Raw genomic sequence first — 12054 nt, forward strand, 5'->3', positions numbered from 1 at the left:
TTAGTCTCCTCAGGAACCTCAAATGCTCTGGAGAGGGAATCCGCCGGGGTATTTTGAGCAGCCGCTCGAAAAACTAATTGAAAATGAAATCTGGCGAAAAACAATGACCACCGGGCTTGTCGGGGATTGAGCCGTTGAGCCTCTTGTAGATACAGTAAATTCTTGTGGTCAGTGATCACTGTGAATCGATGTTCCGCTCCCTCCAGCAGATGTCTCCATTCCTGCAGGGCTAATTTCAATGCTAAGAGCTCTCTGTCCCCTACTGTATAATTACATTCCGCCGGGGAGAATCTACGAGAGAAGAACGAACAAGGCTGACGCCGGCCCTTGGAATTCACTTGCAAGAGGACCGCCCCGGCTCCCAACGAGGACGCATCCACCTCCACAATAAAGGGTCTTTCTGGATCCGGGGCTAACAAAATGGACGCTGAGTTGAATGCCTCCTTTACCTGGCGAAAAGCCACCTGCGCCTCGGGCGGCCAGTCCCGGACCTTCGCGTCTTTTCTAGTGAGCGCTGTCAATGGCGCCGTCAGTTGTGAATACTGGGGAATAAACTGGCGATAGTAGTTCGCGAATCCCAAAAAACATTGCAGTGCTTTCAGTCCCAGCGGTTGTGGCCATTCTCGAATCGCCCGGAGTTTATCTGGCTCCATCTGTAGCCCCCCGGGTAACAGAATGTGTCCCAAAAAGGGTAACGATCTCTGATGAAAAGCGCACTTGCTGAGCTTAGCAAACAGGCGGTATTGTCGTAACCGCTGCAGCACTGCGCGAACATGGCCCACATGTTCCGCGGGGTTTTGGGAAAACACCAAGATGTCGTCCAGATAAACAATTACCGTGGAGTTTAGCAAATCCTCGAGCACAAAATTAATAAGTCGCTGAAACACCGCAGGAGCATTACATAGGCCAAATGGCATCACCCGATACTCGAAATGTCCCTTGTGGGTGTTAAAAGCCGTCTTCCATTCGTCCCCTCGCCGGATTCGCACTAAATTGTAGGCCCACAGTAAGTCCAACTTGGTAAACATCTGGGCTCCTTGCAGCCTGTCAAAGAGTGCGGGAATGAGCGGTAGAGGGAAGCGATCCTTTACCGTGATGGCATTTAACCCCCGATAATCGATACAGGGCCTCAAAGAGCCATCCTTCTTAGTAACAAAAAAGAATCCGGCCCCGGCCGGGGACGTAGAGGGCCGGATGAAGCCTCTTTGCAGATTCTCCCGGATGTATTCCTGCATCGCCTTGGACTCCCCTCGGGACAGGGTATACAGTCGGCCCCGCGGTGGCATGGTATCTGCCATCAAGTTAATGGCACAGTCAAACGACCGATGAGGCGGTAGAACTTCCGCCTCCACTGGACAAAACACATCTGCAAAGTCTCTATAGTCCATGGGCAGGGAGCCCAGCTCTATTCGCGCCCCCCGGGCATACTAGTAAATGCGGGGCAGCTGCCGGTCCGGCCCTTACAACAGTTCTCCTGACAGGAACTACCCCAAGCTTGGATACTTCCCTTGGTCCAGTCAATAACAGGGCTATGACTCCGTAGCCAGGGCAATCCTAGAACCACTGGATGGATGGTCCGGGATAGTACCAGGAATTGAACTTCTTCCCGGTGATCCTCCCTCACCTGCAATTCCAAAAAGGAGGAGATCTCCGTGACCGGCTGCGGTAATGTAGTTCCCTGGATGGAGGTGATTTGCAGCGCCGGCCGCCGCGGAAGAGTGGGCCAGCCCATCTGTTGTAGCAGTTCGTGCCCGATGAAGTTGCCCCCCGACCCAGAGTCCACCAGAGCCCGGGTCTGGATAGCGGTCTCGTGCCACCGTAGAATTACTGGCAGTGTGATCAAGGAATCCGGTAGGGGAGCAGAATGCCCCAAGACCCCTCCCCTCAAGGTGCCTTGGGGGAGACGTTTCCCGCCCGGGAGGGACAGGCTCGAATAAAATGTCCGGCCTCACCACAATAGAGGCACAGTCCGTCCCACAAGCGTTTCTTCCTGTCGGAAGGGGCCAGCCGTTGACGGCCCATCACCATCGGCTCCTCCCCATTCTCCTTGGAGTCCCGGTTCCCACGGCGAGGAGATGGCCCCTTAGTAGTCCGGGGCGTACCCCGTGCCCACTTCTGCCGTTCTGCCCGGGCTCTCGCTCGCTCCTGGAACCGGGTATCGACGCGGATACAGAGCGAAATCAGGGCGTCCAGTTGGCCGGGGACCTCTCGCCCTGCCAATTCGTCCTTGATTCGTTCTTGTAACCCTTCCGTAAAGATGGCCATTAAGGACTCCGGGTTCCAACGGAGCTCCGTGGCTAAAGTCCGGAAACGAATGGCATAATCGGCCACCGTTCCCTCACCCTGATGAATTCGCAGCAGTTCTGATGCCACGGAAGATGGTCTCCCCGGAAGGTCGAACACCATACGGAACCGGCGCTGGAATTCACTATAGTCATCCAAGATGGGGTCCTGTTGCTCGTTAAGTGGGGCCACCCAGGTCAAGGCCTTCCCCTCACATAGGCCCATGATATATCCCACTTTACTTTGGTCCGAAGCAAATGTCTCCGGTTGCATCCGGAAGGCCAAGTTGCACTGATTGAGGAACCCCCGACAACCTCCGGGGGCCCCACTATATCGTGCCGGCTCAGGGAACCGAGGTCCCGTGCGGAACCCTCCCGAACGGGGAGCCACTGCGGCCCCCTGGACCGCAGCGGCCTGGTTCTGTACCTGAAGCGTAGAAAGTTGAGAGCATACATTCTGGAGCGCCCCCGACAGGGCGTTCAGCAGCTCCTGCTGCTGCTGAAGTACCTTGGCCAGGTCCCGTAGATCGGGCTGCGTAGGCGAGCTCATGGCTTCCGTTTCCTGTCCTGTTGCAGTTGTTGGTGAGCCCTTAGGTTCCCTGAGGCCTGGTAAGACCTCCGAGGACCGCCGCGCACCCCGAATCTTCACCCGCGGCGACCGCCGTTCACCGAGGGTTGAGCCCCCAGCTGCAGGCGGCCAGCAGGACTGCTGGAACCGCGGGGTGACGGTCGGCTTGGCTGGTAGTTAGCAACTCAGTCTCTAAAGGGCTGCTAGCAAGGACGGCTAGCGCAGACAAGGAACACAGTCTCTGGAGGTGGCTAGCAGGGACGGCTAGCTGAAGAGGACACAGTCTCGGAAGGTGGCTAGCAAGGACGGCTAGCTGAAGAGGACACAGTCTCTGGAGGTGGCTAGCAAGGACGGCTAGCTGAGGAGGACACAGTCTCTGAAGATGGCTAGCAAGGATGGCCAGCTGAAGAGGACACAGTCTCTGGAGGTGGCTAGCAAGGACGGCTAGCTGAAGAGGACACAGTCTCTGAGGATGGCTAGCAAGGACGGCTAGCTAAAGAGGACACAGTCTCTGGAGGTGGCTAGCAAGGACGGCTAGCTGAAGAGGACACAGTCTCTGGAGGTGGCTAGCAAGGACGGCTAGCTGAAGAGGACACAGTCTCTGAAGATGGCTAGCAAGGACGGCTAGCTGAAGAGGACACAGTCTCTGGAGGTGGCTAGCAAGGACGGCTAGCTGAAGAGGACACAGTCTCGGAAGGTGGCTAGCAAGGACGGCTAGCTGAAGAGGACACAGTCTCTGGAGGTGGCTAGCAAGGACGGCTAGCGCAGACAAGGAACACAGTCTCTGGAGGTGACGAGCCTTCTGATCCACCATGGGGCTTCTGACAATTGAAACGGAAGCGCCGAGCCCTCCTTGTTCCGGGGTTTAAATCCCCCGCCCGTCCCTCCCCTCCCTGGAGAGGAGCCAATTCCTTCAGCCCTGACAGGCAAGGAGGGCCGGGATTGGTGGACCCGCCTCGCAGGCGGAGTTCCTCCTTCCATGCGCCAATCCGGCGCAAGTGGGCGGGACTTGCTTGCTGCTCAGCTCTGGCCGGGGAGACAATGACGCCGGCGCCGCCATCTTGGCCGGCGTCCTCCCTTCCCTGAGGCCGGCGTTCGTTCCCGCGGGTCGCCAGCCTCGGGCCGACCCGCGGAGGCGCTGGCCCCGTCGGCGGCTGGTCTCTGCCGCACCGGAGCCCGCGTCCCCCGTTGATCATCGCTCCCCGCCGCGGGAGCACCGGTAAGGGCCCGAAACGGGACAGTACCTCAATGTAATCGGCATCGCGTAGGGCTGTTATCGGTAACTGCCGTCGAGTAGGGTCAGCAGAGGGTAAGGCGATACCTACTCTTGCTTTTCCCTTCCTCTTAGGCATAGTGGAACAAGGAAAAAAAGGAACTTAGGAAAAGTTTCTCCGGAGCTCAGCTTAACATGTCCGATCTCGACACCATCTTGGTCAGCCCCCCCCCCCCCCCACGTTATTTCATTCTTAACTGATATAGCTATACAAAACATACTCTCTTCTTGGAAGAGTACATCAAACCTGAATGTATAGTATACTTCTGGTGGCAAACTGTATACTGTTAATATATGATTTAGAAGCACATGGGAGCCCATTTAAAAGTATGTGAATCAATAATATACTTAAATCCAATGTCATAATACAGATGCTTATTATGTATAACATGTTACCTACTAGCTTGATGATTGCAACAATAGGGAGTTATTGTTCCGTTATTTTTCTCTTTTTTTTTGTCTTCCTTTATTACTTTAATTGGATTGGGTTATTACTTCTTTCATGTCACATTCTGCAATGTATTACTTCAGATATTACAGTATAAATTGTAACTTTATACTTTTACAAAATTCAATAAAATATTTGAACTTTGCAATCAAAATATATTTTCATTTTTTTAATGTTGCAGGAAACACATTTGGATAACATGGAACATGGTAAATTCAAAAAATGGTGGGCGGGGAATTATGTGACCTCCCCCACTAACAAGAAAAAGGCAGGTTGCATTATTTTTTTCCACAAATCGTTGGATGTTCAAATTCACAAGTAAATTATTGGTTCTAATGGACATTATGTGATAGTACATTTAACAGTAGACCAACAGCAAGTGACTCTTTGCAAAGCCTATGCCCCCAATGTATATGACAGGCATTTTTGTGCTACCCTTATTAAGGAATTGGCCTCTCTAGGGATTACCTGTTGATACTGGGGGGAGATTTCAATACTATATCTGATTCTTCTCGGGTTGACATGACCAAGGGATACCACTGCTTAATGGGAATTTGTTAGACATTTGGATGGTCCTGCATCCCACAACCTGTGACTTTACTCATCTTTCACAAGCCCATGGTACTTAGTCATGCATAGATTATTTATTGGTCTCCCAGTCTCTGTTCACCCATATTAGTTCCGCAGATATTGATGCATACCAAATCTCGGATCATGCTCTGGTACGGTTGATTTGGAGGCATATTTTCAAAGCACTTAGCCTTCCAAAGTTCCATAGAAACCTATGGAACTTTGGAAGGCTAAGTGCTTTGAAAATATGCCTCTTGGTGTCCTGCACAGTGGGGAGGGTTCTCCGTCATCACAATTCCCCTCAGATCTTTATTATAATACTAACTTTTATACTGTTTGATAGCTAAATGGAAGGATTATGAGACTTATAACGCCCAACATTGGAACACCCCAATATTATTTTGGGACATGGCCAACGCAGTTTTGAGGGAAGATAATTGCTTATGTGGTGCAAAAACACAGGACTCAGGTTTGAAAGATTCTAAGGCTAGAGCATTTGCTCCAATCTCAGCGTACACTTTATGGGAGGGTCCCTTCACGGGAACATAGAGAGCAACTCCTGGCATCAGAGTCAGTCTTGAACACTTTGCTACACCAGAGGATAATGAAATCCTGGTTATAATATAAATATAAATTATATTGCCGTGGCAATAAAACGAGAACCCTCTTGGCTAGGTTGGCAAAACAGTGGGAGGGCATGTACATTTATTGAGGAACTCCTCTGGCTCCCTGGTGAAGGAAGACAAGGACATTGCTGCCATTTTTCAAAGATACTACACCTATTTTTACCATTCTGACTTGGAACTTGATTTGGATGGTACAACTTATTTGAATAGTATAGATCTTCTATCAGTTGATGCAGATTCAGTACAGATCCTTCAGAGACCCAATTCCGTGGATGAGGTAAAGTTTGCTATCAGTCGCAGTCCTAATCATAAAGCCCTGGGGCTAGATGAATTTCGGGCCAAATTTTATAAATAGTCCAAGATTATGTTACCATCCCACTGACAGATGTTTCATTCGATGCTAGCGAAGAGATTATGCCAGACTCCCCTTCTATGGTACGCATTGTAGTCTTGCTGAAACCTGGTAAGAATCATTCTTTACCCGTCCTATTGTCTGATTTCTCTCCTTAATTTTGAAGTTAAACTCCTTGCTAAGGTGATGGCCAATCAACTGGCCCATCTACTACCTCAGTTGATTGCTGATCCACAAGTGGGCTTTGTTAAGGAGCAGAGGGTATCTAAAAATCTGCGTAAAATTCTAGCCTCTTTGGAAGAGTAAATTGTTGGACATGAGGTGGAAGGGAGGAAGGGATAGATGCAGCAATAGGGTGGAGAGGGCCAAGAAAGGGAGACGTCTTGTAGATGGGGGGGGGGGGGGGGGGGGGGGAAGGGAGGGAGAAATGCTGCATGGAGGGGTGAGAGAGGGAGAAATGCTGGACATAGATGTTTGAGGGGAGGGAGAGATGCCGGAACTGGGGCACAAGGGAGGATGAGAGGGATGGTGGACAATGGGAAAAAGGAAGAGATGTTGGACATGGGGGTGGATGAGAGGGAGGGATACATAGGAGGTGGAGAAGGATACACAAGAAGCGGAGAGGGGAGAAAAAGAAGGATACATTGGATTCAGGAGCAAAAGGGGGTGATGGAGAGATGCTGGACAATGGGAGTGAGGGAAGAAAGAAGAAATGCTAGGCCATTGGGGAGAGGGCAGGAGGGAAGAGAGAAGGGACAGGGAGATGTCGGCTACAAGAGTGGGGAGGGGAGAAAGGGAGCATATGCTGGGTTAGAAAGGTGAAAGGAGGAAAACGCTGGGAGTGCTGTGAAAAGATTACTGACCCATAAGGGAGCCTTGAACCGAGAAAGTTTGGGAACCACTGCTTTAACTACATGAATAAATCTTTTTGTTTTCCTCTGAACTGTTGTCTAGCTGTATTTTTAAAGGCTCAGGCCTCCAATACTCGCATATGATACCACATGGACAACACATTGAGATGTTCAGCTCAGTGTACAGCAGCAGCCAAAAGAGCAAACAGACTGTTAGGAATTATTAAGAAAGGAATAAACAACAAAAACGATATCATAATATCTCTGTATCATACCTTGAGTAATGTGTGCATTTCTGGTCACTGCACCTCAAATAAGATACAGTGGAATTAGAAAAAATACACAGAAGGGTGTCCAAAATGATAAACAGGATGGAATGACTCTCATAAGGGAAGAATAAGAGGCTAGGGCTTTTCAGCTTGGGAAGAGATGGCTGACTGGAGAAATGGCAGAGGTCTATAAAATCCTGAATAGAGCAGAACAGGTAAATGCAAAATGATTGTTTACTCTTTAAAAATGTACAAAGACTAGGGGAAATACCACAGACTCTGGAACTCATTGCTAGTAAAAGCAGTTAGTGTAGCTGTGTTTAAAAAAAAAAGGTTTGAACAAATTCTTGGAGGAAAAAGTCCATAAACCATTATTAGCGACCTGGGAAAAACCACTGCCTATCCCTGGGGGTAAGTAGCATGGAACCTTATCAACTTTTTGGGACCTGGACTGACCACTGTTGGAACAGGATACTAGGCTTGATGGATCTTTGGTCTGACCTAGTATGGCAGTTCTTAAGATACTGGTCATGCTCCTACCAATTATCACAATATAGAGGGTGATCAAAAACTTTTTTTTTTTGTTTTTGTTTTGGCCAAAACCAAATCTGCATCTGAAATTTGCTGCCCAGTTTCGGCCAAAACTAGCAAATATGGCTCAGCCCTACCTGCCCCTGAACAGGAATGTGCCCCCCCCCCCCCCAAGGCCTACCTTACAAGCCCTGGTGGTCTAGTTGCGTAGTTCAGTGTTTCCCAAGTCCAGTACGCCTTGCCAGTCAGGTTTTCAGGATATCCACAAAGAATATGCATGTGCTTGATTTGCACACACTGCCTTCATTATATGCAAATCTTTCATTCATATTCATTGTGGATATCCTGAAAACCTAACTGTCAAGGGGTTCTCCAGGACCAGACTTGGGAAACACTGTCAAAATGGCTGCTGCAAACTCCAGCGGCAGTCTTGCGATCCACAGTTGCCCCTGTCCATGCTTGCTCCAATCTCAAAATGGCTGCCACAACCTCTAGCCAGGGGATTGACCCTGCCCTAACTACACCACCGGGGCTTGTAAGGTAGGTCTGGGGGGGGCCTATGGATAGGTTTGGGTAGGAGGGAAAGAAGGGTACTTCTGTTCAGGGGGGAAGGAGGGGGAGCAGAACTTGTTCCTGTCTGAGGGACACAGCACAAAGTTTTGGTTTCAGCCAAAAATGCACCTGGCCAAAACTGAAACAAGGCGAAAAATTGATTCCAGGCCAGTTTCAGTACCAAAACCAAAACCTAAATTCAGACAGCCTGTATCACACAGGCTTGGCACTTAACATGTGTTAATTTTGGCACTTACCAAGCAGCAAAATTTTACTGCACTTTAGTAAGGGCTCCAAAGCATGATAATATACCAACTGTTAATATCAACAGATTTCAAAGGATGAATTTTAGAATCCAGTCATATGATGTCACTGTCCTATGGCAACAGGTATTGCTGTGCTTCCCAACCACAATTAAGGTGGTACACCTTACCCCGGATTCTATATATGGTACCTAAATTTGAGCATGCTACTGAAATGCACTCACAACTTTTAATTGGTTAACGAGCTGTTAACCATCAATAATTGGATGCTAATGTAATGCCCCCTTGGGATGTCCCTGGATGAGGTCTCGGCGACCATTTTGAAGAGCAATCCGGCAGCGGGGGAGGGGTCAGCGCCGGCAGCGGGCAGGCAAGACTGGTGATCTTTCCTGCCTGCCCCAAAGACTTTGCTGGACAACCTGGGTGGCTGGAGGGGGGCAAGGGAGAGAGGAGAGTCGCTGGACATTGGTGGCTGGAGGGGAGGCAGGGGAAAGAGGAGAGTGGTTGGACATGGGTGGCTGGAGGGGGGGCAGGGGAAAGAGGAGAGTCACTGGACATGGGTAGCTGGAGGGGGGGCAGGGGAGAGTCGCTGGACTTGGAGGGCAGGGGAGAGAGGAGAGTCGCTGGACATGGGTGGCTGGAGGGGGGCAGGGGAGAGAGGAGGGTCGCTGGACATGGGTGGCTGGGGGGGGCAGGGGGAGAGAAGGGTCGCTGGACATGGGTGGCTGGAGAGGATTTCAATGCAGGGGGCCCAGCCGGGTGGCGGACGGAGGGAGGGAGCGGCGGCGACCTCAGGAGAGGGGGTGGAGGGGGGAATAGTGGCGACCCTGGGGGGGAGGGGTGACCTTGGGGGGGTGGAGGGGGGATGGAGGTGTGAGTGGCGGTGACCTTGGGGGGCGTGGCAGCGAGGGCGGCAGGGGCGGGGCCTCAAGCTGCTATAGTGTAGTTGGTCAGTGCTGCGTGTGACATCAACCTGATGTACGGAGCCTAGCAGACCAACTCCGAAGAAAGCCACGAACACAGGCAGCAAGACGCATAGAACGCTGGAGGTGAGAATTATTATATAGGATGACACCCAGATCCTTTTCTTGAGTGCTGGCCCCCAAGGTGGACCCGTGCACACTGGAAAGAATAATCCAAATCACAGTTACCTGATGCATCACCTTAGCGACCGCCGCACACTGAGCAGAGGGTTTCAAAATACCATCAAAGATGACACCTAGATCCCTTTCCCGGCCGGCCAGTGACTCCTAATGTGGAACTTTGCGTTACATAATTCGGGTTCCTCCCACATGCATCACTTTGCACTTGCTCACATTAACCGTCATCTGCTATTTAGATTCCTAGTCTCGAACAGCTTTGAATATCTTTGTGTAGTTAGCAAATTTAATTACCTCACTAGTTACTGCCATCTCTAGATCATTTATAAATATGATAAAAACCAAACTCCAACAATGCTTTGGGGATTAAGCTGCAAACAAACATTACTGTACGGGGAAGACTAAATATTTTCAATTGATTTTGCAGTCATTAGCCACGATTGGAGCTACTTAGCGTTTGTTCTTGCATGAGATAATAAGATAATAACAATTTACCAGACTCTTCTACAAGTGCCAGAGTCTCCCGCGCGCTCTCTCGAATCGAGACTATAGCCGCATCATGTGCGTCTGTTCTGTCACCGTGGAAACTGACTGGGCTAAACTAAATCGAAATAACCCTTTTCTACCACTACTACTACAAATCATTTCTCCCACTCATTCATTCGTAACGGGAAAAGTAGGAATGGCAACAAAGAATGACATCATTTAGAAGATACAAGTTTTTTTAATGAACTAAGGGATGTATTCATAGTCAAAATAATATTCAAAATAACTGGCGAATCTCTCCCCCTAGTTAGCAGGGCAATGGAACAGCCCCATAAGAACGTTGCGTTGTAAATTACGCTGTAGCTATGGTGAAGATGGAAGACTGTACCATTACATTACGAGTACCAGACTAGGGTGGGGCATGTCCCTAAATGTTCCCTGCATTCACACTGAGGAATTCAAAGGATCATTTGAGAAATAAAACACAAATTACTACAACATATCTGTGTGCTTCATATGCTGTTTCACTATGGTCAATAATGATATCGAACGGTTATCTTTCTCATGCCACTTGTACAACCTTTTGCAAAAGTGGTAGCACCTGCAGTGTAAACTGTGCGCATGCGCCATGGCGTTTGCTCGCAGCGGCAGAAGTGAAGGAGAGAGGCGGTTGTTGTTGGATTTCAGCAGGTGAGCAACTTGCTGGGCTACTCCGGGACTGGGAACTGGAAGCGGGAGGGACTGGAGGCTACCGGTTTCTGATATGTGCCGTGATTCTGTTTGCTTTTGAGAACCTGACAACTTTCCTCCCCTTTCAAAGTATTCTGGAAGTTGTAGTTTCTTGTCCCTGTCATGCGAGGAGAGCAGGGAGGTACAGGGCTGGCCCAGCCATTAGGTAAAACTAGACAATGGATCATAGAGGCCAACTTTTCAGAATGATGACTGTATTTCACCCAACAACATTGGAACCAACTCTTTAGAATTATTGGGTTGCTAAATTAACGTTCCCTAGGCACAGTCAAGGAGTTTGCTCGATATTGAGGGTGCTCAAGCACCCACAGAGCTGGCTGGCTCCTATGACACCCAACACAAACTTGCCCTCCCTGAACACAGGGAAAGAGTTAACTCAATAGTAGGAGTACTAATAATCACCCAGTGCAGCTGCAGAGCTGGCACCTATGTAATAATACATACTCCAAAAGCTGAATTCTCTGCTGGCGTTATTTGGCCATCATGACTGTTGCACGCAAAGGTGTGTGTGCATGCATAAGCGTCTTATCTTCATGAAGAAAGTTTGTTCCTCATCTTTTCTCTGATTCAGTGCAGGGTTGTCACCGTCCATAAAGGATATGGTTTGTTTCGGGATCGGTGTAGCTTTTGGACTTCTGTACCTTTAAATCTTGAAACAAGACGATGGAAGTTGTTAATGAATGGTGTTTGATCCAGGAAAGTGCTGCAAGTTGCAGTACCAGTGAATGAAGAGTCATAGTGACATAGTAGATTATTATTATTAGCATTTGTATAGCGCTACCAGACGCACGCAGCGCTGAACACCTGATACGAAGAGACAGTCCCTGCTCAAAAGAGCTTACAATCTAAGTAATACAGACAAACAAGACAGTTACGGGTGAGGGAAGTAATGGGTAAGAAGGGAAGAAGGGACAAGGGGAGGGCAATTGTGGCTAGGAGCTAAAAGCAGCAGTGAAAAGGTGGGTTTTCAGCATAGATTTGAAAACAGGTAGAGATGGAGATAGACGTATAGGTCCAGGAAGTCTATTCCAGGCATAAGGTGCCGCGAGAGAAAAGGCGTGAAGCCTGGAGTTAGCAGATGATGGCAGATAAAAACCTGTATGGTCCATCCAGGCTGCCCAACGATGTAAACT

At 49.4% G+C, this 12054-nt stretch overlaps 1 protein-coding gene across 5 annotated transcripts in view; it reads left to right on the forward strand.

Annotated features, from left to right (window-relative positions):
* Positions 1–10817: 10817 nt before the first annotated feature.
* The window catches only part of CBY1 (chibby family member 1, beta catenin antagonist), a 55587-nt gene continuing 54350 nt past the window's right edge, over positions 10818–12054 (forward strand). For all 5 annotated transcript variants that reach the window (XM_030210793.1, XM_030210779.1, XM_030210785.1 and 2 more), the window contains exon 1: positions 10818–10861. The gene's annotated coding sequence lies outside the window, so the exon portion shown is untranslated. The remainder of the gene's footprint in view (positions 10862–12054) is intronic.

This window comes from Microcaecilia unicolor, chromosome 1, assembly GCF_901765095.1.
Source record: "Microcaecilia unicolor chromosome 1, aMicUni1.1, whole genome shotgun sequence".
NCBI classification, from domain to species: Eukaryota; Metazoa; Chordata; class Amphibia; order Gymnophiona; family Siphonopidae; genus Microcaecilia; species Microcaecilia unicolor.